At 45.4% G+C, this 25731-nt stretch overlaps 1 protein-coding gene and 1 long non-coding RNA gene across 6 annotated transcripts in view; one reads left to right on the top strand and one right to left on the bottom strand.

Moving 5' to 3' along the window:
• LOC120399091 (1,5-anhydro-D-fructose reductase-like) overlaps nt 1-25731 on the top strand; it is a 49316-nt gene that overhangs the window by 3028 nt on the left and 20557 nt on the right. The window lies entirely within an intron of this gene.
• Nucleotides 3375-15726, bottom strand: LOC120399092. The gene is made up of 3 exons (XR_005594955.1): nt 15593-15726; nt 4377-4505; nt 3375-3461 (listed from the first exon to the last, which is right to left on the bottom strand). It is a non-coding gene; the product is annotated as an uncharacterized LOC120399092 (long non-coding RNA).

Raw genomic sequence — 25731 nt, 5'->3', positions numbered from 1 at the left:
TAATAGTGTGTACAATTAACTGACTCTATTGCTTATCATTTGAGGCTCAGACCTCTTTATAGTTAATAGGGTGTAGGAGCAGGATTTTATAATTGTACTATAAAAACTGATGTAAACTTTGATTTTTCATTCTACCAGCCACCCTTTTTGAATAACAAAAGAATGACTGTCAGACTGGGATCCTGCTTCCCATATGCTAACTGTAGGACCTGTTATAAAGTTGAGTTAGACACAATACAAAGTCCTGTCTTACTATGACAAATAGATTAGAGAAATGTCCAGAGCCTGAAGCCCCAATGTGAATTGTCTTAATGGAGCCCGATCTGCTGAGGACTCTGCTGATGATGTCACCAGCACAACCGTTTGGCAGTCGAGCTATTCCTTTCAGCTCTCCAAAGTGACAGTGAGGTCCGGATGATATCATATGATTTGTCAAACAAGCACTGAGTGGTGGGATCACATCGCCATGGAAGTCTGGGATGACGACAGTGGCTGCAGAATTCGAACAGTGGCCTGTTCAGGAAGATGGTGAAGGGAAGGGTGAAACATTCAGTGAGGCATGGACCCACCGGGTTCAAGTCCTGAGGCTGAATATGCACAGCCAGAAGGGCTAATTTAGGGATGCCTTGAGGGAAGAATTTGAGGCTGAAAGCCAACAGTAATGTTTGCTGCCTTGCATGGGAGTGATTTGCACTGCTACACTATTATATTATTATCCATAATAAATATGATTTGCAGCAGCTCTCTTTCTTTACTGGGCTAAGTGTTCTTCACTATCTGCTATAATAAAGACTTTTTTCAAAGCCAAGATTGTTTTAAAAAAAAAAAAAAAAAAAACAGACAGACAGACACACAACATTTTATTAACACACAAGGGGGGGGGTGTGGGGGTGTGTGTCACAGTCACAAGTTTATGCCATGTCTGGCCATGTGTTTGTTTTTGTTTAATGAACTGCATTCAGTGCATATATGGCATGGGTGAGTGGGGTGATGGGAGGTGGGTGGTGTGGTGTAGGTGGTGGGGGGTGGGGGGGGGGTAGGTTGGGGGTGTGGTGGGGTGGTGGTGTGGTGTGGGAGGTGGGGGGGGGGGTTGAGCTGGGTGGGGGGCACAAGGGGCAGGGGACACAAGGGCGGGGGGGTGGGGAGTAGCACGGTAGTGCTCTGCTGCTCTGCTTCCATAGACTTCGCTTGGCGCTCAGCTCATGCTTAGCAGCCCGCGCTTCTTTTCTCTCTCTTTTGCTCTTCTTTTTCCTCCTGCTTTCTTTCTCTTCTCTCTCTCTTTCTTTTTCTCTCTCTCTTTTCTTTCTCTCAAGAATGTTTTTTTTTTTGTTTTCTTTCTTTTTCTTTTCTTTTTTTTTTTTTTTTTTTTTCTCAAGTTTTGAAGCCTCTGTGAGTGTGAAGTCCAGGTCAGTCAACACAACACACACACACACACACACACATTCATTATTGCATTCCACTATTGCCCTATCCACTACACTGAGGGATTTCTCACTTCACTTGTTCTTTCTTCTTCTCAGAAACTACAACAGAAGCAGAAAACACAGAAAAAAAACAAAATGTGAGGAGTGGGGGCTAGGGTTGAGTGAAGATGCAGATGCAGGGTGATCTTATCTCCTATCTCTTCAACTAAAGAGTCTCCCAACATTTTTTCAGGACTTAATCCCTGAAGTGTTTTTGCTGAGATAACTGAAGCAGATTACGCGGCGTGTATAGACACATCCCTTCCTCTCCAGAAACATTTCCACCCAGAAATAAAAGCCGCTTACGGGTACACGCTCCTCTGCTTGTCCTTCCAACTGCCCCGCAGCCTCCTCCTCCTCCTGTCCCCAGCCTGCTCAGAAGTGTGTCCATTTACCTGGGGATTGGCAGTGGTCACCCCAATGTCCCCAGCATGTCCCTTGATATCTGCTCAAAGCATGGTTACCTGTAACCTGTAACTGATTAACTGATTGCACTCCACACTGGCTGCAGCAAACAGGAAGGAGAAGGGCGGGTCACCTGAGGCAAGAGCAGTAGAGTGCAAACTGATGTGCAGAGTGGGAACAAGTTATAAGATTTAGCAAGGCTTGAGTTGCAATGTATTCTGCTGAATATAAAATACTGCATCTGTATACCTTTGAAGGTTTCTGTGACAGACTCTCTATGTGAATGAGGAATGCATGCATCAGGAAAAGAGAAGGTGTGAAGGCCATTGTTATAGCCAGATCCTCAAGGAAGGAGACATGAAGAGACTTGGAAACACCAGAAGATAATTAAACATCTATTGTATCTGCTGTTGAACAAGTTAGCAGTATTGAGGACCTCAGGTGAGGCAGGCACCCCTGGAGGCAAGATAACAATTGTAAGCCCGACAATCATCAAATGATAACTGCAGAAGACCCCAAGATTAACACCACTTAACTAATGATTACAGGGAGACATTACAAAATGCATGGACTCAAAGGGGAATTTACAACTATAAAGAGGGTGTTTTGCCATGGAACTCTGGGTTCAGTCCTGCAAAGCCTCGGAGCATTGGATTGTGACCAACAGTGGGCTCCTCACTTGTGCTCGATCTAACTGGCCATTAGATTGACTTGAGCTACAGACTAATAACTGTAAAGACCATCTGCAGGACTTGTGTGCATGAATTGGGGGGAGGGCAGTGTCCAAAAAGTGTATGCTAATAGTTGTAACTTCAATAAATGTGACATTGGCCTCTTTTCCCCTGAAAAGATCCCATGTGCTTCTTACAGCATAACAAAGAGGTGTCTTCCCCCACACTCCAGGTCATTGGCTCTCAGCCTTTCCAGACTACTGTACCCCTTTCAGGAGTCTGATTTGTCTTGTGTACCCCCAAGTTTCACCTCACTTAAACTACTTGCTTACAAAATCAGTACTGGATTCATTCTGGTCCTTGACTGGAATCTGTTTCCACTCAGTGAAATTTCATGGTACAGGTGACTGTTGCTGCTATTCTAGGAGAAGCCGTAAAGGACTGTGCACTCCAACCACACATTGATCTGCACCTGGATGTGGTCAGTGAGCCAGCTGACTGCTCTCAGAGCAGGATGCATTGTCACCTATGATGAGCAGGGCAGAAAGCTGTTCTGATATGGTCCATGCAACATGCTACTACTGGTGAAAATGGGAGTATGAGGAGCTATACCATTACCTAGGGTTCTTTCAACGCAAAGCTCTTGGTAACTTTCACTCTGTGCAAGGAGGTGGCAGGAAACAAATCAGGGGAGACATGGCCATCCATCCAATAGATGGCTGGCACAAAGAGGATGACATGAGTGCTTTCAGTTAAAGCTAAACTTTACTTAGTCTCAAGCACTTACACTTGTCTGTAACAAGATTAGTAAAACACCCCAACCCTCGATAATTACCAAAGCTGAGTGTGGCTTTCAAGTGACACAGCAGCAGGCTTCTGGTGGCCAAGTCTTCCATCTGCCAGTGGGGAATGCAACATGCATCTAGAGGGAGAGACTAGTCCTAAAGAGGCTGTTGTCTTCCCCCCCCACCCACCCAATCTCAAGCTTTTCCCCCTTTTTATACATATCCCTTAAAGAAACCTTGTTAAGTAAGCAGTTTTAATGATCAAGCAAGAGGTTCCTTCTGATTGATTAACCAGGTGTGGGTTTTTCCAGAGTTTGCAGCCTTGAGATCCCAATAGACATTCCTGGGGCACATACATGTGTTTTAAAAGAGCAGGATCAGCAACTTCAACATAATTCTTATCAGGAAGGATATGGGGTCAAGCTGCCCTTTCAGTGGCAGCCAAAACTCCCTCACCTCCTGCCTTGGTCAAGCTGAGTTTGCTACATGGCCACTTTTAACAATAAGCCATAGTGGTTTCAAGTACCTTACTAATTTGCCAAAGTCTCCCTGTACGATACAGAGTGAGTAAGGGTCAGGAAGAAAAGGGTTTAGTGTGTAGTGGGAATGGGGGTGGAAGATTACTAGTACCAGATCTCAGGTTTATATCCCTCACACCCATCCATACTGCCAGCTGACATGGGTATGGAAGGAGGAGCTAAAAACTCAAATGCTATTCCATAGGGTAAGGCAAAAAAGGTGGCCTACACACACCTTTTCTGCTCCTACCCCCTGCTCTTAGCTGCAACAAGCATAAACTTGTCTCAGCTGAGGGTCTGGCATTTTGCCTTGATGTGACCAGCTTTTTACTAAGTAACTATTTGTAAAAGCTGTCTTCACAAGTGATTTGGCTCAGTGCTGTTGGCTGTAAAAGCTGGGAACTCTATTTAGGAAGAATCAATTTTCACCTTACTTCATACAATTTCAGACAGAACTATTGTCACTAATAGCATCTGGACACTTCTTCCAGGCAAATAACAGACAAAATCAAATGGTAAATGAGCCCATGTTACCATGCTCTGAGGCACCAGGAAGTCCTTCCACGATAGTTGTGACCTCACGTGGTCCTCTAGTCCTGTCCTTTAGTTTCAGGTCCAGTGTCTTCTCCAGTTTGGGTCCATGTTCACTTAAGTCTTGTATACCTTTGTGCATTACAGATTAAGTAATTTTTATCCACTTGTCTTTTTAATACCCCAAACCCAAAGGGTTGATGTAACTTGTATATTAAACAATATTTGTTTCTTATAAACTAGGGAAATCCAATCTAGATGGGGCTACTATAAGGTGGGTGCATAATGGCTTGGAAAATCATTCCCAGAGTAGTTATCAGTGCTTCAGTCATGCTGGAAGGGTGTAACAAGTGGGGTCCCATAGGGATTGGTTCTGTTAAGTATCTTCAATGATTTAGGTAATGGCAGAGAGTACACTTATAAAGTTTGTGGACAATACTAAGCTTAGAGCAGCAGGGGGCGTTGCAAGTACTTTGGAGGATAGGATTAAAATTCAAAATGGCCTGAAGTAAATAGGATGAGATTCAGTAAGGACAAATGCACAGTACTCAACTCTGGCAGGAACAATCAGTTGCCCACATACAAAATGGGAAAGGAGTACTGCTGAAAGATCTGGGGGTCATAGTGGCTCACAAGCTAAATCAGTCAACACTGTGGCAAAAAAAAAAAAAAAAAAGCCATCATCATTCTGGGATATATTAGCAGAGTGTTGTAAGCAAGACACAAGAAGGAATTCTTCCACTCTACTCCAGTTGAGGCCTAATCAGTGCAGAGTACTGTGTCACATTCTGGGTACCACATTTCAGGAACAATGAGGACAAATTGGAGAATAAGGTCAAGAAAACATGACCTATGAAGGAAAAAATGAGTTTGTTTCATCTGGAAAAGATGACTAAGGAGGGACATAAAAGGTTGCTGGAAGGAGGGGAAATAATTTGTTCTTAACCTCTGAGGATAGGACTCAGGGTGGATACAAATCAATTTAAAAAATCATTAAAATTGGCTTTTTATAAAAAGGTTTTCCTCAAAAAGCAATCTAAAGGTAGTTTTAATTAAGATATCTTATAGCTCAAAGATCTCATGGAATAGGGATAACTTTTAATTCTATAGTATGAGAGAATATATTCATGTAATGTTTAAGAAACGTTTTGTAAATGAGTTCCAATAGTTCATGAATTAGGGAGCCAATTTTATGTGGTTCCACAGGCTTCTGTATAGATTTAGGTTAAGCTTTTCATCTACCCAATGGACTCACTGCTCCGTCTTAGACGATACCATCAGAGATGCTTAGTTTTGCAGTTCTCAAACACTGGCTTCATCTCCAGAGGTAACACGTTAACAGCAAAAAATGTTTTTAAATATAGAGGTGAGAAAACAGACCAACTCTATTGTCCCGCTGCAAATTCATGTATACCACATCAGTCCCTTACTTCTCTAAAAATGAAAAGTTTCAAAAAGTTCAATGACTAGAAGATTGTTGGGGGAAGAATAGATCTGGACAAGGATAAATGTGAGAAGCGAGGGACATGCTTTTTTGTTAAAATATTATGTTTGCTGTTGAAGAGAAAAATCCAGAATACTTAATGTGGTGGCTTTAGTTAACTAAAACAACAATTTAAACATCTATCTGATCTCCTCCTAATGCAGCATGGCAAGGATCCTCCAAATATTGATTAATCCATTGAATTGGAGAGTTCATCTCTGACTGACTTCACAAATAGCTGCTTCAATTACCTTTGGTAAATGAAATAGCAGTAAAACTAATTTGAAAAGTTTTCAAAATCACTCTTTAAAAAGTATAGTAAGTTTCATTTGTAGAAGATCACATCTCCAAGTTGTAAAAAATAAGGTTCCAACAACCAACAAGAATGCACTTTTATGTAGAAAACCATGATTAAATTGAGTCTTCCTGACTAGTGATTTAAATCAAATTCACTCGGATAGGACAAGAAGCAATGGGCTTAAATTGCAGCAAGGGATGTTTAGGTTGGACATTAGGAGGAAATTCCTAACTGTCAGGATGGTTAAGCATGGGAATAAATTGCCAAGTTGTGGAATTCCCATCATTGGGGATTTTTAAGAGCAGGTTGGACAAACACCTGTCAGGGATGGTTTAGATAGTACTTGGTCCTGCCTTGAGTGCAGGGGACTGGACTAGATGACCTCTCAAGGTCCCTTCCAGTTCTGATTCTATGATTCTTCATGTGCATGCTTCAGTTACCCAAATTCTGCATTTTTCCTGCTGGTTTTCCAGTTTGTCATGTCATTTTATGCCCCCTTGCCCAGGGTCTTTCCGGAAAAAGGACTTTGTTAGTTTCTTTACCTCAGAACTTGTAGCACATTGTTACTGTCAGTAATAACATAAATTTGAGCCATCAGCTACTGTGTATTAAAAATAAAGCACATTGGCTCATGTTTCTTCTATACTGATTCACTGTCTAATTACAAATCTTTAAAATATATCTGACAAAGCTTTTAATTTTACCATTTAGCAATCCTTCATTTGTATGTCTGTACATGTTATCCTTATCTACTTGGGCAGAGGAGTTTGGAGATCACACTAACTCTCTTTAATGTCAACATTTTAATCTTTAAACATGACTTTCATTCAAAGTCCAGTTTCTTTGTGAATCATTACCAAGAAATGTCATTATACATTTTCCCAATATACCCAACCCCCGCCCCCCACTCCATGCCCTGACTCCACCACTCTTGCACCCCCCCATCTACATCCCCACCCCCTCCCTGAGCACCAAATGGGAGCTCCTGCACCCCTCGCACCAAATGGGAGCTGCCCAGGTAAGCGCTCCACACCCAAACCTCCTGCCCGAACCCTGAGCCCCCTCCCTCATTCTAGCTCCTGGCCAAACCCTGCACCCCAACCCGCTCCTTCACTCCCAGCCCTGTGCTCAGTGCACCCCCACCCTCAGCTCAGTGCAGAGAGAAATGAAGAGAATGGGATAGAACCAGGGAGAAGGTAGGTACCCACTAGATGTGGGCAGGGCCAGGACCTCAGACTGGCAGTGGGCTAAGTGGGGCCAGCAGTCAGGACCCCAGCTGGCAGGAGCTAGCGGACGGAACCCCAGACTGGCAGCGGGCTGAGCCGTTCAGCCCACTGCCGGTCTGGGGTCCCAGCCACCAGCCCCGTTCAGCCCACTGCCGGTCTGGGGTCCTGGTGCCAGACCCTTACTAGCCGGGATCCCAGCCACAGGCCCCGCTCAGCCCGCTGCCAGCCTAGGTGAACGGAACCCCAGGCCAGCAGCGGGCTGAGCGGGCCGGTGGCGTAAGATCAGCATTTTAATTTAATTTTAAATGAAGCTTCTTAAACATTTTGAAAATCTTGTTTCCTTTACATACAACAATAGTTTAGTTATAATAAACTTAGAGAGAGAGGCCTTCTTAAAAAAAAGGGTAAAATTTATTACTGGCACGCAAAACCTTAAATTAAAGTGAATAAATGAAGACTCAGCACAGCACTTCTGAAAGGTTGCTGACCCCTGGGCCTGTAACTCAATGCCTATGCCATGATTTAAAAAAAAAAAACCCACTGCACTGAGGCTCAGACCTGGTCAGCTGAGACAAGCTTGTGGAGCTCAGACTCAAGGGCCTGTAAAATTGCAGTGCAGATGCTGAGGCTGGAGCCTGGGGTCTGAGCCCAAACTCCAGTGCGAGCCTGAATGTCTACATGGCAATGTCTACATGTGCCAGCAATGCCCCTTTGCTATATACCTCGGCCAAACTGGACAATCCCTATGTAAAAGGATAAATGGACACAAGTCAGATATTAGGAATGGCAATATACAAAAACCTGTAGGAGAACACTTCAGTCTCCCTGGACACACAATAGCAGATTTAAAGGTGGCCATCTTACAGCAAAAAAACTTCAGGACCAGACTTCAAAGAGAAACTGCTGAGCTTCAGTTCATTTGCAAATTTGACACCATCAGCTCAGGATTAAACAAAGACTGTGAATGGCTAGCCAACTACAAAAGCAGTTTCTCCTCCCTTGGTGTTCACACCTCAACTGCTAGAAGAGGGCCTCATCCTCCCTGATTGAAATAACCTCGTTATCTCCAGACTGATTCTTGCCTGCATATTTATACCTGCCTCTGGAAATTTCCACCACATGCATCTGACGAAGTGGGTATTCACCCACAAAAGCTTATGCTCCAATACATCTGTTAGTCTATAAGGTGCCACAGGACTCTTTGTCACTTTTTACAGATCCAGACTAACATAGCTACCCCTCTGATACATGGCAATTGTAGAGCTGTGTAGCCATGTCCTGTATATTTTATTGCAATGTAGACATCCTGTGTGTCCAGTTTAGGAAGGCAATGTGATGAGATGCCTACTTTTAGTAGGAGCAGGGGACAAAGCCAACACCACATGACGTTATGAGTGTAATGTAATATAATATCACATTGAAAGGTGACAGGACTGGAAAGAGTTAACTAACTCACAGACTGACCTGACCCATTGTTGAACTTTAGAGAGTGGTTAGGAAGATAGGTAAATGAATAGTGCTTTGAAATGCACGTCTGTGTTGTTACAGGTGAAAGGGTAGATGTTTGCTCAGGTCTTGTGATGTAAGCAAACAAGTCTTGTCTATTGCTATAGCTTTGATTCAAAGATCAAAAAGGGAATATTAACATTTAGGAAGATACTTGAGTGAAATAGTATTATTGTCTATATGTCTCTTTGAAGGTTGTGGTAACCTGTATCTGAACTGTTTAATGGATAAATTACCCTGTGCTAATTGCCAGGATGTTTAGGAGAAGGAGAGTTAAGCCTAGCGTTTTCTCAGGCCAAAAGGCTGCTGGAAATGTATAAGAACCTTGGGACATGATCCTTCTTCATCTCAGATCTGCTTTGGGTTTCAAGAGGGAGAAACCTTAAGCCACAAGGATTGAGATCCCCTGTCACTGAATCACCCTGAATATGGACATTGCGCTATAACCTATGTACTATGTCTAAAAGGACTTTTGGCAACTACAAACACATCTCTGCTTTGTAGCTGACCCTCCAGAATTGAATTCAAGTCTGTATGTATGTTGATCTTTTAACCAACATTCTTTTCTTTTTGAATAAATTTTAGCTTAGTTAATAAGAATTAACAGTCCTGCATCTGACAAAGTGGGCATTCACCCACGAAAGCTTATGCATCAATACATCTGTTAGTCTTAAAGGTGCCACAGGACTCTGTTGCTTTTTACAGATCCAGACTAACATGGCTACCCCTCTGATACTTAATAAGAATTGTCTCTAAGCGTGTATTTTGGGTAAGATCTAAGTTAAAATTTGACCTGAATCTGGGGCTTGGTCCTTTGGGATCAGGAGAACCTCTCTTTTATACAATGAGGTAAGATTTTCAGTAATCCTCATCATATCTGACGTGTGTCTGGATGGAAGCCTGAGGCTGGGTACTTTAAGGGAACTGCATTGTTTGGACTTTTGAGTAACCTGTATGGTAATATAGAAGTTTTGTGCTGGTTTGGTAAATCTAAGCATATGGGCTGGTAGGAGGGGTGTGGGCTCCCACATACCGAATCCTGCTGGGTCCATAAAAAAAATGCATGTAAAATTGAATAATTCACCAAAACATTAAAAAAATTAGACCACCTAATCGATTTCTAGTCAGTGCTCCTAGTAGAACACCCAACATTTAAATAAAAATAAAAAAAATCAATAAATAGTTTGGCCATTAGAACCCACCCACACACAGCTTCAGTGTGTACATAAACTAAAGCCAAAAAAAGTTGTCACTGTTCATAACAACGTTTGCTAAAAAAAATATAAAGCAAAAACTACCCTGACAGGACACCCACTTTTCCAAGCTAATAATAGCTGTGTGTATGTTAAGGCCACCACTTTTGCAAAATACACATTTTAATCTCATCACTGCTGCAGGCAATCATATTTATTGGCCTGCAAATAAAATTCTGCAATTAGCCCTTAAGTTTCAAACACCCTTTAATTGGACTACCTTAGTACCTAAGTGGTTTCAAAATTTGCTTTCGCCGCTACCAACGGTTCAAAGAATCTCCAAATTACAAGGGCAAATCCATATGCTTCAAAATATATATTGAATTCTTAAAAATGCCTTTCATATAGCTTATAAAGTGTCTACTTTATATACTAAGTATAATGTGCTTTGTAACTAAAACTGTACAACCCCATCATAAAAAAGTGTTACTGCTTTTATTTAGTTTAAAATTGTTGTAAAAAATGAAATAGTAATACCTTTCATGTCCATGCTAATCATGCATTGTCATTGCATCCAATTAAACCCCCTAACATTGAAGTATTTAATGTAAAATCTAAAATCCAAGGCTTAATGCAAATAAAGATCTCTTCTTTTAAGCAAGAGTCAGGCTAGCTGTAACCCTAATAACGTGAGATTTGTTGACCTATATATAAACAAAATGCAGCTGTTGCTCATTATTAACTGTAACAAAAGGTATAAATGCTTGCTGTAATTGTTTACCTAAAAAAAAGCCTGTTTAGCTCTCTCCCTCCACACAATTGCTAAAAATAATAAAGTATCTAATTTGCTGCACCCAACCTAAAAATAAAAATTTTCTCCAACAATCTGCAACTATCACTTCTCCTTTCAATAAGAATAACTGTAACAAGAATTTAACCAAGAGTTACTGTATCAGCCCATCGGGGGAGTTTATACACCCTCACTTTCAAGAAAGAATGAGCAACAGGTTGCAATTTACTAGCTTACTCAAGGATGCATGGGAGCCTTTGCTTCATCTGGTCCATAATGGACACACCTTGTCTTACTGCTAGTATCCCTTTCATTCATGTGAGCTCAATAAATTGATTAATTAGCACTTGGTACTTACCCTGACCCCTTTATCTCTATAACACCACACCCTATTATACCAAGTCAGTTTTAAAGGAGATTGGGTTTGACAGCATTTCAGGTGAGCACCCAGGAGACTTTCTTTGACAGGCTGTTTGTGGGGAAAGACGTTCTCTACAATGTTACAATTAGGCAAAGGTTATAACAGCAATATTTCTTCAGTGCCAGTATTTGTAAGAGTTGTACTCTACTGACGGCACTAAGGGAAACTCCGTGGGAAAGCTCTCCATTGACTTCCATGGGCTTGGGACCAGGCTCTAAGTATATATTAGACATTTATCAGCCATAAGCTACTGTCCATCTCACTTCACCAATATCCTTCAGGATATTCCTGTGTTTTGTTTTGTTTGTAGAATTCCAGTTGTACACTGATGGCTGATGTTAGATGCTCTTGTAACATCTAGAGGCCCCAACCTAGATCGGGGCTCCATTGTGGTAGGTGCCATACAAACACATAGTGAGAAGCAGTCCCAGCCTCTGAGTTTAGAATCTAGAGGTCTCTTGAACCATTGCCGGTATGACACTGATGTACTTAGACAATAGGAGCAGGCTCCTTGTGAAGTTAACGCCAATACCCAATAATAACCTTGTGTTTACTGCATCTACTATCTTTCATCTATCTCCGAGCACATTAAAATCTTGCACATTAATTATGTACATGCATTTTTATAGCTATATAAAAATTATATGCATTACAGCAGTGCTTAAAGAACTTACGGAGATCAGGGTCCCAGGTGCTAGGTTCTGATTCTTCACGTAGTAAGAGGCATCCTGGCTCTGAAGAGATTACAGTCTTAGAGTGTAATCTGTTGGTCATTTGCAGCTGCATCTTTTGTCAACTAAATACCTTTGAAAAATCATGATGTCCCTCAATGTGGTCTATTTTAGAGGCATGTGCTGCGGTTTTATTTTTAGCTCAAATAAGCACCACACGGCTATTATGTAGGACGGATTTCATGCCAGCATGGAAAACAGAGCGTGGGTAGAAAGTTGAGCTCGGCTGGTGGCAGGAGTCTGTATAGCAGCTGCCTGCAGCCATCAGCAGTGTTCTTATCCCCCGGTGGCTTGACACAAAATTGACCTAAATCAAATTGATCCGTCAACAAATCAGACTGAATTGAAGCGACTGGGCCTAATTCCCCGATGGCTGCCCATCAGCCAAACTCAGCAGATGAAGTAAAAATATATTCAACTGTTATTGCCATGGGGGTAGGAAATTTTACTCAAGGAACTAGCCGCCCAGCCCAGACCCATTTTGGGCAATAAGGGATAACCCATCAACTAGAAAAATTACGCTGCTACCACAAGTTAGGCACATAGCTAGTGGTCACCAGCAGCATAGATGTAGATACTAGAAGTGGGGCAGTTTTTCCTCTGTCATGTAATGTTTAAATGTTGTTGAGCATCCAAACTGACAAAATCATCATTACCAGGTCCCTGGAACCATTGTAATTCAAATGTATTGAAATGATCTTAATCTGCATACCTCCTGAAATGCAACATGGTAACCCTTTTCCACTTTGATTTATTAATGTTCTGAAGAATCAGATATTTGCAAGAAAGAGCTCCATTTGAACTTCCTCTGTGCCCTGAAGAAAAAGTAAATTCTAAGATCCGTAATACCAGATGTAACCACCTTGATCTTGGTTGTCTCTAGGGACTGAACCTGAGATCTCCAGAGCTAATGGCAGGGCCTTAATAGCTTGAGCTAGCAGAATGAGGGGTTAAGGGTGTGGAAGGGGGCTCTGGGCTGGGACAGGGGGTTGGGGTGTGGGAGGGAGTCAGAGCTCTGGGCTGGAGGTGCAGGCTCTGGGGTGGGGCTGGGGATGAGGGTTTGGGGTGTAGGAGGGGTTCAGGGTTTGGGAGGGCTCAGGGCTGGGGCAGAGGGTTGGGGTGTGAGAGGGGCTCTGTGCTGGGGCTGCAGGCTCTGGGGTGGGGCCAGGGAGGAGGGATTTAGGGTGCAGGAAGGGGCTCACAACTGGGGCAGGGGATTGGGGCATGGGCTTACCTTGCAGGCTTACCTCCAGCGGCTCCTGGTCAACAGCACAGCTGCGGTGCAGAGGCAGGCTTCCCACCTGTCCTGGCACCGCGGTCCAAACTGCGCCCTGGAAGTGGCCAGCAGCAGGTCCAGCTCCTAGGTGAAGGCACACAAGCAGCTCTGCGCAGCTCTCGCCCACAGGCACCGCCACCCCAGCTCCCATTGGCCAGTTTCTGTCAAATAGGAGTGCGGAGCCAGTGCTCAGGGCAGAAGCAGCACACGGAGCCCTGTGGGCCCCCTACCTACGAGCCAGACCTGCTGCTGGCCGCTTCCAGGGCGCAGCACAGTGTCGGAACAGGTAAGGAATAGCCTGCCTTAGACGGCAGCACCGCCGACCGGACTTCTAACTATTCCACGACCCACATGTTGAAAACCACTGCTGTATATCATGCTTAAATTACATTACCTTCAATCCCAAGGTTAAGTTGGAATGGAGTTGCATTCTAAGCTGAATATTTTACCCAGCTCTGGCTCAGACATTCATCCAAAGCACATCCACATCTTTTGAGATGGCAAAATCTGGGTTCTCATGACTTTCTAGAAGTTTGCGCTCTGATCCCAGCTGGGGTCCAGAAGGTGGAAAAGTTAAATCAGAACTACAGAACTGGTTGCAGTTTTACAAACATTGGATTTTCTTTTGGTTGAAGTTTGGAGGGAGGGGGAAATAACATCAACTTTGAAAAGTGTTAGCCCCTGTTTTTCCAACCAGCAATAGAGCTGTTAGCATTTTTTTTTAATTTAAAAATTTTGATGAAAATATTCATCAAAAATTCAAATTTCACATACATTCCCCACTTGCCCCATAAAACACTGAAACAACAAATTCAGGTACCAAAAATTTTACCTTTTCCCAATAAGCTGCAGTGAGATCACTAAAGAACTTCAGAACCCTAAATAAATTTCTATTTGAAGCTGGTCCTAGAACTGTACACATGTTCAGGAGGGCTTGCGCGGGGGAAGAGACATTCCCGTCCTCATCAGAACATCTAAAGAGACCACAGCCTGCCAAGCATTTATGCATATGTAACCTACATCTAGGGGAATAGTCTATTTACCAATTCTGTGCTACAGAATTTCTTTGACAAAGTATTTGCACACACCATGAATTCATATCCTTGGGAGGGACTACAGGTGGATTTTCTGTAGCAACTCTCTCAGTACTAAAAGTAGAACATTTTAATAGGATACGTCTTTTTTCCTTCTAAGAATCCAGTACCAGTCTTTACCAGAAAAGAGTCTCACACACAATTAGCAGCTTCAAATTTCTTTCTACTCAATAAACACTCCAAAGATAAACCTTGACAGCACAGGACTTACAATACACCCTGGCTAGACTAACATCAACAACTCAAGATTTGTTCTTTTCCTTTAAAATGAAAAATATAACATATGGCCTAACCCCCATTTTTCAAGATTTATTTACACACACAAAGTACATACAGGGATTGGGGCTTCTGGCAATCAGAGACCTTCTGCTTTCACTTAGGCTCAACCTAAGTATTACGTTAGCAGTTACATAAAACATTTAGATGTACCACTTAACCAATTGTTTCAGCATCCACAATACTGAGTGCACACACCACTTTAAATAAGAAAAGCTGACAATTACTGTAACTGCTAGGTGCACCAGGGGTCTTTGGGCTTGTACACACTGGCCCTTACATGGGTATGACTTAAACCGCTCAGGGGTGTGGAAAAGCCGGCCCCCAAGCGATGCAAGTTATACCAACTTAAGCGCCGGTGTGGGTGGTGCTGTGTCAGTGGGAGACATTCCAGCAGCAGCAGCAGAACAGCTGTGCCACTGTGGTGATTCTAGCGTAGACTAGTCCTCTGGGTCAATGTTGTACTTCTGCTCACAAAGACATTTGGCCTCCAGTCTACAATTCATCCTTTATGGTTGTTCTCCAGTCTCAATCCCACTGACATCTGTAAAATTCCAGGAAACTGCCCTGAGATCCAAACCACAGATTCACCCCAGGTTACCCCAGCAGCTCTATCTCCTACCTCCAGGGCTGGGCTGGGCTGGACTCAAATGGTGATTTACTAGTGTGGGTGCAGGGCCATGCATTGCTTCTTAATATATATTCCACACAAGTACAAACATCTTCCCTATTTACTTCATTCTAAACTTGTTTCTTAAAGTAAGCAGGGTAAGGCAGGAGCCTTTTAGGCAAGTAGCAAACTTCCCTAGCCCCTTAACTATAACCCTATTGCAATATAAAAAAGTACTTATTTTCCTTCATGAGAAGGAGGACTTTATAGATACCGTAACGTATAAAGGCTGCAGACAAATAAGGTCCAACTAACCTGTAACATTACAGGAAACTCTATTGAGATTCACTCCACAGACTCGCTGTGAGCCATCCCCTGCAGCTCTATCTTCTGCAGAGGCTGGGTTAGCTCAGACTGGTGCTCAAAATGACTGCCAGTGTGCACACCTGATACAACTCACTGCTGATTGATCAGGAGCTTCCAGCTTCTAAGTAAGGCAGTCTGGGTGCACATGCAGGAAGGTCGGCAGTTAACAAAGCCTTCTGCACAAGCTTCTAAACAGCTACTCAGGTCTCCCAAATCCTACTCTAGTGCTCCAACTACTAGGCCATTCTTCCTAAGAGCATGCGTTGAAAAAAATTAAGAAAAAACCTTGATAACCTAAAGGAAAATAAAAATGTTTCATCCCAACATTAAGAAATAAGTGAATCCAAAGCAGAGATGACTGTTAAACCCCCTGGCAAAGTCTGCATGGTACATGGAGCTGAAATAGTTCTCTACTATGTGTTCAAACAAAATGTAGCATTTATTTTTAACCGTTCAATTTACCATTCAATCAACAATTTTCCATTTTTAGCACTGTAGTTTATTACACACTCTAAATTATTCATTAGCATAACCATTCTTTTTTCTTATTTAAGTAGAAAAGTTCTGGAAAACACCCTGCCGTACTGTCAGCATATTTTCATTTTTTTTCCCTAAGATAGGTTTTTTGCTCAAAGTTTAGCAATTATGCTTGTAAATCAGACATCAGTTCCCTACAAAAACAACCTTGTCAGCAATTTCTCCTGTTGATTTTGAGGTGCTTAGTCAGTTAGGCCCCAGGTGCTAGCTGTTCCCCAACACTTACCTCAAAGCCTATGCAGGACCAACTCATCCCACGTACCCCTTCTTCTGCCCCTACCATGTTGTTCTAGGGTTCCATTTTTATGCCCATTGAAGTTCCTTTGTTGGTTTCTGTACCCCACCAAGGGATGCAAAGCAACTGAAGACAGATCCAATCCTGAAGAGCGTACAGTCTAAGTAAATGAATAATTATTGGCATCCCACATTTTGGGTCTTTGTCCCCCCACACCTTTGGGCCTTGGAAGATTGAGAGGTATAAACCTAAAATAACAATAGGTAACGGAAAATCTCTTGAGTCAGTGAAGGGTGAGCCTCAGAAAGGTAGTAGTATGGATTCAGGAATAGATCCCTATTCCGGACAGTACTTAAGCATCTGTTTACCTTTAAACACCTCCCTGGTCGGATGCGTCTGGAGGAGGTTTATTTTTTTTGCAGGACAGAATTTTGTTTACTTAGCTGCTCCTATAAAAACTTTCATTCCAGGACTCTCAAGGCCGCAAAATATCCTTAAGCTTTCCCATTGGCTGCTAAGATAGCCAATGACTATGAAGGGTGTCGTCATTTTATCCCCTGACCTGTGGGCATGTCTAGACTGCGTTACCCGATGCATAAAAACTCCAGTGCCTGAAACGGTGCCTCCGTGTGAGAGACTGGAGCACTGGGATTGAAATATTGAAAGCGCCGTGATGAGTTCGAAGGCGGTAACGCTGCCCTCTGGGGGAAGCATGCCTTTACTTGGCCTAGGGACCTGGCAGGTAAGCTCCATAGCAGCAATTCTCTGGTCTCATTTTCTTTCCAGACTAAGAAAACATCGGTAGCGTCCTGGCTCCCAGGGAACTAGGTGCCCACCCAAAGTTAATCTCATCTGACCGTTCCGCACTTGGGGCAGAGTGGAGTTTCTGATGAGGTGTATCTCAGGCTGTGGTGAGCAGCTGAAAGCCGAAGGGAGAAACGTGCTGTGGAAATATGTCTGTAGCAAACTTTCTGAGCAGCCCGGGCCCCACAGGTGGCTGGATTAGACAGGGTGATTGTTGGGTTTGTTTGTTTTTTTAAATCTTCTATTTATGCTCTTCTAATTGTTGTTTTAATTCCTGAGGCTGATCACTTGAGTGGGTATAGAGCGAGGGTGGAAATCTGTATGAAAGCAACGGGAAGCTTAAAAATCGAAACCCCTAAAGGCCGGTTCCTATTTACACTAAAGCCATGCCACAGGGTGGCCGGCCCCTTTAAACGAGGCAGGTCCAGCACACCTGTGTTAGAACAAGGGCTCCCAATTAAGAGGGTGGGGCAGCAGCTGGGACTACATAAAAGAGCCAGACTGTCCCTAAGGAAGGGGGAGAGGGAACTATGGGGCAGAAAGGTCCTGCAGGGACAAAGCCATGGGAGGTGGTGCTCAATGAAAAGGGCAAGGAAGTACCCAGCAATAGGCCCTGACGCTGGGACAGAGAGAGTCAAAGGGAGAATTCTCCTGAGAGCTGTAGCCCAGGGTGGGCTGAGGAACTGTTTGTGTGTGTTTGGCTTAGGAGCGGAGAATAACACTTTGTCTGGCAAGAGACTCTGGGTGGGGCTGGCGATTCCCAAGCTTGGTGAAGAAGGCAGCGTCTTACAGGCCACTTTGTGTAACTCTAGCCATACCAAGGGGCTGGGAATTCGGTGTCAATATTCACTGCCACTGCCAGGCCGCCTTACCCTGCCAGCGTGATGCAAAACGGCCTCCATGTAGGTCAGACTCAGACAGACAAAAGCGAAGGAAAACTGTTGACCATTCTCATTCCCAGGTTAATCCGCCTACATGGCATGTATGTACAGTCAGGGAGGGAACGGCCTGAGCTTGCCTCTCTACTTGGGCAGTTCTCCTCCACGTTAATGGATGTGCTGCCAAAGTCTGCAGCTCTGGGTCTGGCAAGTCAATATTGCAGAGAGTTTGTTGTGGGGGCAGGGGAGAGTCTGGGCACCACTCCCATTAAAGCAGGTTTGTGCCTTTAAGAGGCAATTACAGCCATCTAGCTCTGCTCAGAGGAGGTCTAATTGCTGTGGTGCTTAAAAGGCTGGTGGGTCCGCTCTAGTAGCGGGCCCAATTTTCCTAAGAGCCCCATTCTCCTTTAAGCGCGTAGATGGAGAGAGGAAACAGGAGCTGCTGTTTGCTGAGCTCGCCTTAAAGTCAGACCCTGGGCTCCCACTGGAGCCAGCTGGTGAACGTGTGCCAGGTGGGTCCATCTTTCTGCTCAGTCTACACAGCATAGAAAGCGGTTATGCCTGCAGCTAGCGAATCTGGCTCTTCAGCTCTGGCTGTTGCAGTTGATGCTTTTCAGCTCACTCCATTCCCCGTGCATTGGCCAAATCAGCAGCTGTCGCACGCCCAGCACTCTTGGAAAATAACCCTTGTGCAGACCAGATCTTGGGCTAATCACTTAAACTTTCTCCTTTCTGTTTGGGGCGGGGAACGTATTTTTATGATCGTACAGTGCCTAGCACAGTGGGGTGCTGATCTTGGTTAGGGACTCGAAGTGCTGCCGCAAGACGAATCATTCTGCTTGCCCACTAGCTATTAAATAACAGCAAACAGCTGCATATCAAATGGCTGTAAAGCTGCTGGAGATCTCTGGCCAAACAGGGTTCTTATGGTACAAAATATTATCTCTAACAAGGGAACCTAAAGTCTTCATTCCCCTGCTGTTCGTGTTAGAACACTGGGTGTTCGGTTGGTGCCTGGCTTGTCTGGCACCACGTTGGGTAGCAAACAGTGGGCGGTGTGTGACCGTGTCTTTGTCAGACAGGCAAGATAAGACCGTCTGCTTAACTGGAGATTTTCAGGGTGCACTGGATTTTTTTTTAAAAAGTTAATTACATGAAAATAATTCAAGTTCACATGGTCTCCTGTAGCTCAATCCATTTAAATTTCCCGACCACGGTGCCCGTGAGAGCTCGCACTGCAAATCTAGCATTGCTCTAAGACACAATAGTCTTCCAACGAGCTATACGGACTTCTCATTGAAATTTCTTGTGTAGCATCTACTGAAAGAACTCTGTTGTAGAGGGGCTCAGCCGAGGCTCATCCCTCTGTGGGGCTGTGGGGTTTCCCACTGCCTCGCAATAGTTCGCTATGGGCCCAGGCCCTGGGTCAGGGTGGGCCAGTAAACAGTCAGGAGCGCAGGGTTCTGAGCATCTAGTGCGAGGGGGAGACGGCCACCCGTGACTTGGGTGGCAGGGGGGACGCAGGCCCACCCACTCCACTGTGTCCCAGCCCGGGGCCCTAGCAGCGGCAGAAAACTCGCTGCTGTGTCAGTGGGGATCCTGACCGCAACACACTGACATTGGTTCTGGCAGAGCTGCGGCCAGACCAGGGTCAACTGCCCCCGGGCTACTTCCAGACTCCCCTTCATAAGGTACCTGGGTTACGGCGGTATCCTCAGAGGTTTCCAGCACCATCAGTTCCTCCGGGTAACTAGTGAAGGGTAGGCTCGGCTGCTCCTCTGGGTAGCTAGCCATGGGTAGGCTCGCCTGGCCCGGCCAGTCCTCGGGTCAGCTGCAGCCTGCCGGCGTTCCCCAACCCGGAACTAGGCCAGGGTAACTAGTGAAGGGTAGGTTCGGCTGCTCCTCTGGGTAGCTAGTTGGGCCAGGGGACCGCCCAACTAAATCATCCCAGCCAGGGCTTTGATATCTGCCTCGTTTTACAACAAGCTACATAAAAAGCACTAGTGAAGTCAGTACAAACTAAAATGTTATACAGACAACAACTTGTTTATACAGGGGTGGCTCCAGGCACTAGCGCACCAAGCGCGTGCCTGGGGTGGCAAGCCGCGGGGGGCACTCTGCCGGTCACCGTGAGGGCGGCAGTCGGGCTGCCTTTGGCGGCATGCCTGCGAGAGGTCCGCTGGTCCCACGGTTTCGGCGGCAATTCGACGCTGAGTACGCCAAAGGCGCAGGACCGCAGGCAAGCCGCCAAATCCGCATTACCAGGGGACCGCCCTCAGGCATGCCACCGAAGGCTGCCTGACTGCCGTGCTTGGGGCGGCAAAATACATAGAGCCGCCCCAGGCTCTATATGCCATAAGCTGAAATGTAAGTACAATATTTATATTCCAATTAATTTATTGTATAATTATATGGCAAATATGCCGGGTTTGTGGGCATGTGGATGGAGACGACAAATATTATGGCACAGCGCTTATGATATTTCAATGCCACTTTAAACCGTTTGATTTTCATAAGGGCTGAGTGACCACAGCTCCCACCAGCCATGTTTCAGAATGTTCCGTTTTGGAGATGAGTCCGTACTGCTGGATCCAGTTCTGGGATCCAAACGCTGCAAAACTCAAGATGTTAAGTGCCGGGATTCTGACACAGGGGGGCCTCTGATTCCCCTCATCACTACCACCCAATAGCGCTGATGTGCTGGAGAGCTAACCAGGGAATGCTAAGATCTGGGAATGCTCCAGTGTAACAAACCAGTGTCATCCCTATATGTGTGTCTTTCCCCATCTCTGTATGTCTTTCTGAACATTCCCATAATCTAACAGAAATAAATCACCGTAGGACGGAGCCCATTTTGCTCCTAGCCTGACGAGACAGCAAGTGTGAAAAATCGGGACAGGGGTTGGGGGGTAATAGGCACCTATATAAGACAAAGCCCCAAAAAATTGGGACTGTCCCTATAAAAATCAGGAAATCTGGTCACCCTAGCCTTCCTGAATTTCTGTGCACTTGGGTGGGCAGAGCATCCATTGGATGCAAATTTAAAGCCTATTGCATGGCATGTAACTCCTGGGCATAGTCAGCTACAGGATGGTTCTCTTAAAACAAGAATGTGGCATCTACATGTTTGTAGAGGGGACTTGAATCTTGTCACACCTGTGCTCTGTGGCATGCAGAAGAAGGGGCAGAGAGCCGTCCACGAGAGAGAGCATGGGCTGGGATTAGAAGTCAAAGAAGCAGGCCACGTATCCCACATGGCAGCTGGTATCCAGGCCTGCAGGATCTTGTTCTGATTTGCCCAGCACCCAGCCTGGCGCCCAATAAAGGGACAGAACACTGCTACACACGCTTAGCAGGGTTTGAGAGCTGTTGAAAATTTTTTATTGAATCTTTGCTTTGATGAAAAATTGTGGTTTGGACAAAGTGAGAAATTGCATGAAAAGTGTCTGGAAAATAGATTTGAAAAAAATATTTTGAACTTTTTTGTTGGAAAACCAATCATTTTGGCAGAGAACCAAATGGTTTTGCTAATGGTGTTTAGCTGAAAAAGTCCACAAACCCCACCCCACCTCCCCCAAAAAAGAGAATATTGGAGAAAAATTGCCAGAAGACTTTTAGGTTTTGGTAGAAAATCTTCAGTTTTGGGGGCTGCTTGATTTTTCCGAGTTAAAAATCCAAACGTTCACTGGGGATGGGACCCACATCCCAAAAAGCTTTAGTTAATAGAGCAGAAGCTCAGGTCCTAGAGGCAATTTGGGATACGTGGGAAGATCCATTCTGTATTGGACTATTGTTCTATCTTGTCTCAAACTTTGCATTTTCCCACTAGCTATTGGCTCACACTAAAATCCCAAATCCACCATCCACAAGTTTTGGAGACAGATCCAAACTGTGTGGCTTGGGGTCTTTTCTTGACAACACTTAGATATGTGGCCCTTAATACATTTAGCTGGAAATCTGATTCACTATAATGAGGAAGAGGAGGGGCAGTGGTTAGCATGGGTCATGGCAGACCTAGGTCCAATGCCTGCTCTGCTGCAAACATCCTGTAAGAACCTGGGCAAGTTGGCTTAGCCTCTCTGCCTCAGGTCCCCCATCTGTACAATGGGAGTAATAGCACTGCCCTGCCTCACAGGGGACTTGTGAGGCTAAAAAAATGAAAGGTTGGGAGGTGCCCACACCCTACAGTGGTGGGGACCAGATAAGTATCTAATCTGTCAGTGGTACAAAATGTGCTCTGTTAGAATTAACTCCATATTTGAGTTGCTTAATGTGCAGCACTGAAATCGCCTGCGGCTTGTTCCACTAAGTGCGGGGCCAGTAGTAACAACATTACACCAGTGAAAATCAGCTCAAGGAAGGTGTTTCTGCCCCATGATTGCTGGGTCTGTGTCCAGGCCCTGCCGGGACTGGACGGCTGACACAAGGAAAAGCAACAAAGCTAATGAGTAAATGCTGCTGTCACCGCCTCACTTCGATTTGCTCCCCTCTCTCCCCGTAGCAAGTTGCGTCTTGGTGAGTTTACATCCCAGCTTTGGCTAACTTCCATCCTGTGTCTCCTCGTCAGTCATTCAGGATCATCCAAGTTAGCCCAGCTAGTTGGATCTGAGTAGCAGCTCTCTGGCGGCACAGAGTGTTTGAATTTCCAGTGGCTGCCCCAGACGAAGTGCTCCCCAGGGTGCTCCCTCTTCTTCACTGACATTTGAGAAATATTGAGAGTGGCAAATTCCTCCTGGGGAGTCTGTTCAGCCACGTGCTCCCCACCAAGAGCCAATGCATGAGCAGCTCCTTCGAGAGAGCCGTGATGGGTAACACTCCTCTAGGGCGCAAGCCAGCAAGATCTTGAGCTCTCCGGCACAGGGCTGGTTTCACAAAGGGACTTAGGTGCCTGAGTGTCTCTTTAGGTGCCAAAGGCCAACAGCTCAGCACCACAGACCTTCACAAAATCACGGCTCAGCTGCCACCTAACCCTGGAGGTGCCTACGTTTCCACCACTGGCATTTGCAAAGCCAGCTAAATCCTGATGCCATTCCAGGGCTAACAAGCTGCTCGGAGCCCACGCTCATGCCTGAACTCCAGTGGGATTCTCCAGCTAGGAGTTCCTCAGCCGATCTCACCTGCAGGGCCAGATCCAGTAGATCTGCTCCAAGCACACCAGACCCACACACAAGCCAGTCAGGCCACGGTGTGTGTCTGTGTCGATCAGTATCCAGTAACCCAGTGGCTGGGGCACTCACTGGGGGTGTAGGAGACCCAGGTTTGAAGCCCTGCTCTGCCCGACCTGGAGCGAGGGCTTTAACCTGACTATCCCACCTGCCCTGTGGTGTGGATGCGTGTGCGGGGGTGGGGGAGCTTTCTCTCTTTGTTTTTCCCTGAGAAAGGGCTCAGCTGGTTTAGGCATTTAACTCCCAGAGAGGGTTCACAGCTGAGGATCCAGAGTGGCGAGAGACCCCGCCATCTGGCCTGTCACTCAAGTGCCTGAGACCCAGACCAATGGGAGTTTGGCACCTGGCTCGCTTTGTGGATCTGGGGCCTGTCCTTTTCCTCTGCATTTCACTCCGAGCATCCGTAGGCTGCTCCCTGCTCAGCACGTTAGCTTCTGAGAACCCCTGGGTAAGGTGCCCAACTTTCACCTTGTGATGCGTGAGGAGCCCTGGCACCTAGCAATTCGCTACCTAGGCCTATTGTGAATCTACCCCAAGTGCTCTCGACTCCATTGAAGTCGGTGAGGCTTGTGGGTAAGGTGACCAGACGTCCTGATTTTATAGGGACAGTCCCGATTTTGGGGTCTTTTTCTTATATAGGCTCCTATTACCCTCCCCATCCCCACCCCGTCCTGATTTTTCACACTTGCTGTCTGGTCACCCTACTTGCGGGTGCTCCACACAAGCTGGGATCAACAATTCAGGGCATGAGCCTGCAGCGTGCTCATCCCTCGCAGTGAGTTGAGGGTGCAGAGTACGATCCAAGGGGCACATGGCCCCTTTCTGGATGAGGCCTCTAGACCAAATCTAAACCAAGGTGGCTTGAATCAAAAGCAACTGATTTGTCAGGCAGGGGGCTCTGGCTTGAACGGAGCTGAAGCATAGCACAAAGACAGGCCAAAAGCAGAACCACTGATCCAGATCATGCCGAGTTTTGCGTCCCACTGGGCTCCTGGAACTCCGACCGAGCTGACATGAACACATCAGCCTTTGGTTCAATGTAATCTTAGCCCATTTCCTCCAGTCCTCTCCTTTTGTGTGTTTAAAATCAAAGCTGCCAAAACAAGAGTGAACACAAATCCAGAAGCCCAAGGGCATAATGACCAAGGTGTGTTAGAGACTGGCACAAACTGAATTTCAGTGCTATTGCTGGAGTTCAAATAGAGTTTAACCCCTGGGTGGCATCTCACTGTCTTTTCAGACAGCAGACTCATGTCCGCTCTGGCAACACAAGCTCTCTCACAGCCCAGCGGCTAGAGCTGTCCCGTCCCTGCAGATATGCTAGAGGTTTGATGAGGATCCACCGTTGTATTAACAGGCAGGGAAGGCAGCAGCGTTCTGGGCTGCAGTTGGGTATTTCTGGGTCTTTTCCAAGGGGCAGTTCAGAATCTGGGCAATGCAATCTTATTTATTTATAACCCGCTACTAATTCCTTGGGCTACGGACACTCCCATTCTCAGTCACATCTTTGCTAGACTTCTTCAGCTCAGGGTCACTGACTCGCTCGAGGTACAGAACGCATTTGTAAATACTAGTCAGGATGTTCCCCTCACACTCGATCCGGGTGGCACCTGGTTGTAGTTTACTGTCAGCTGATCCCTCAAGATAGCTCTCTTGAAGCAAAATCCTACTGGAGACAAGGCAGTGGTAGCTTTTATCTCCATGTAGTTAGTTGGGGTCAACCCTGTTCCCCACCCTTCATCCATCAGGAGCTTACTACATTGGGGTAAAAAAATAAAGCCCTGTGCCCTGTCTCTACTTGGAATTTACATTGAAGTAGTGATCTCTGCGTAAATGCACCTCTTCTTGCAGTGAAGACATAGCACCAAGTAAACCACAAACATGCAGAGCCTTGATTAGATGTGTGGGGAGTGTCCATACTAGACACTAGACTAGACTACAAACATGTTAAGTACCATTGCCCCCTTGGTCCCCACTATGAGGACATTTTCAGGGTCCGGCAAGTCTCTTTCGGTTAGGAAAAGAAACTGACGATAGGTATTTGTTTTGTTGGATCCTGTTTTGTTTACAAAGAAGGCACACACACAGTTTGCTTGTTTCCCTAAACACAACAGAAACAAACAGCAAGCAGTTTCCTGGCTTTCAGTTTCCAAGCCTACCTCTCCAGCAGTTCCAGGCCACAAGGAACTCTCTCTCTGCTCCCCCACACAACTGCTTCTCTTGCTGTACACACATACATATGCACCCACACTGGGCCTAGCCTCTCTGTTTGCAATCAGGGAAGTCCACATGGCTCAGCTTCTGATCTTGCCATTGACTTGGGTGGTGGCTTCTACTGTTGCCATGTATCTCGTGACATAAAGGGGCTTAATTGCTCCTTCTCTTGAGCCTGGAAGAAAGGTGCTTAGCACATGCTTTGGCTTTAACCAGAGCTGTGATTGTATGTAGATCAAAGATAATTAACATCCG

Source organism: Mauremys reevesii, linkage group 2, assembly GCF_016161935.1.
Source record: "Mauremys reevesii isolate NIE-2019 linkage group 2, ASM1616193v1, whole genome shotgun sequence".
In the NCBI taxonomy this organism is placed as follows: domain Eukaryota; kingdom Metazoa; phylum Chordata; order Testudines; family Geoemydidae; genus Mauremys; species Mauremys reevesii.
Note: the sequence above shows the minus strand (reverse complement) of the source record. Positions and strands in the feature narration are given on the sequence as shown.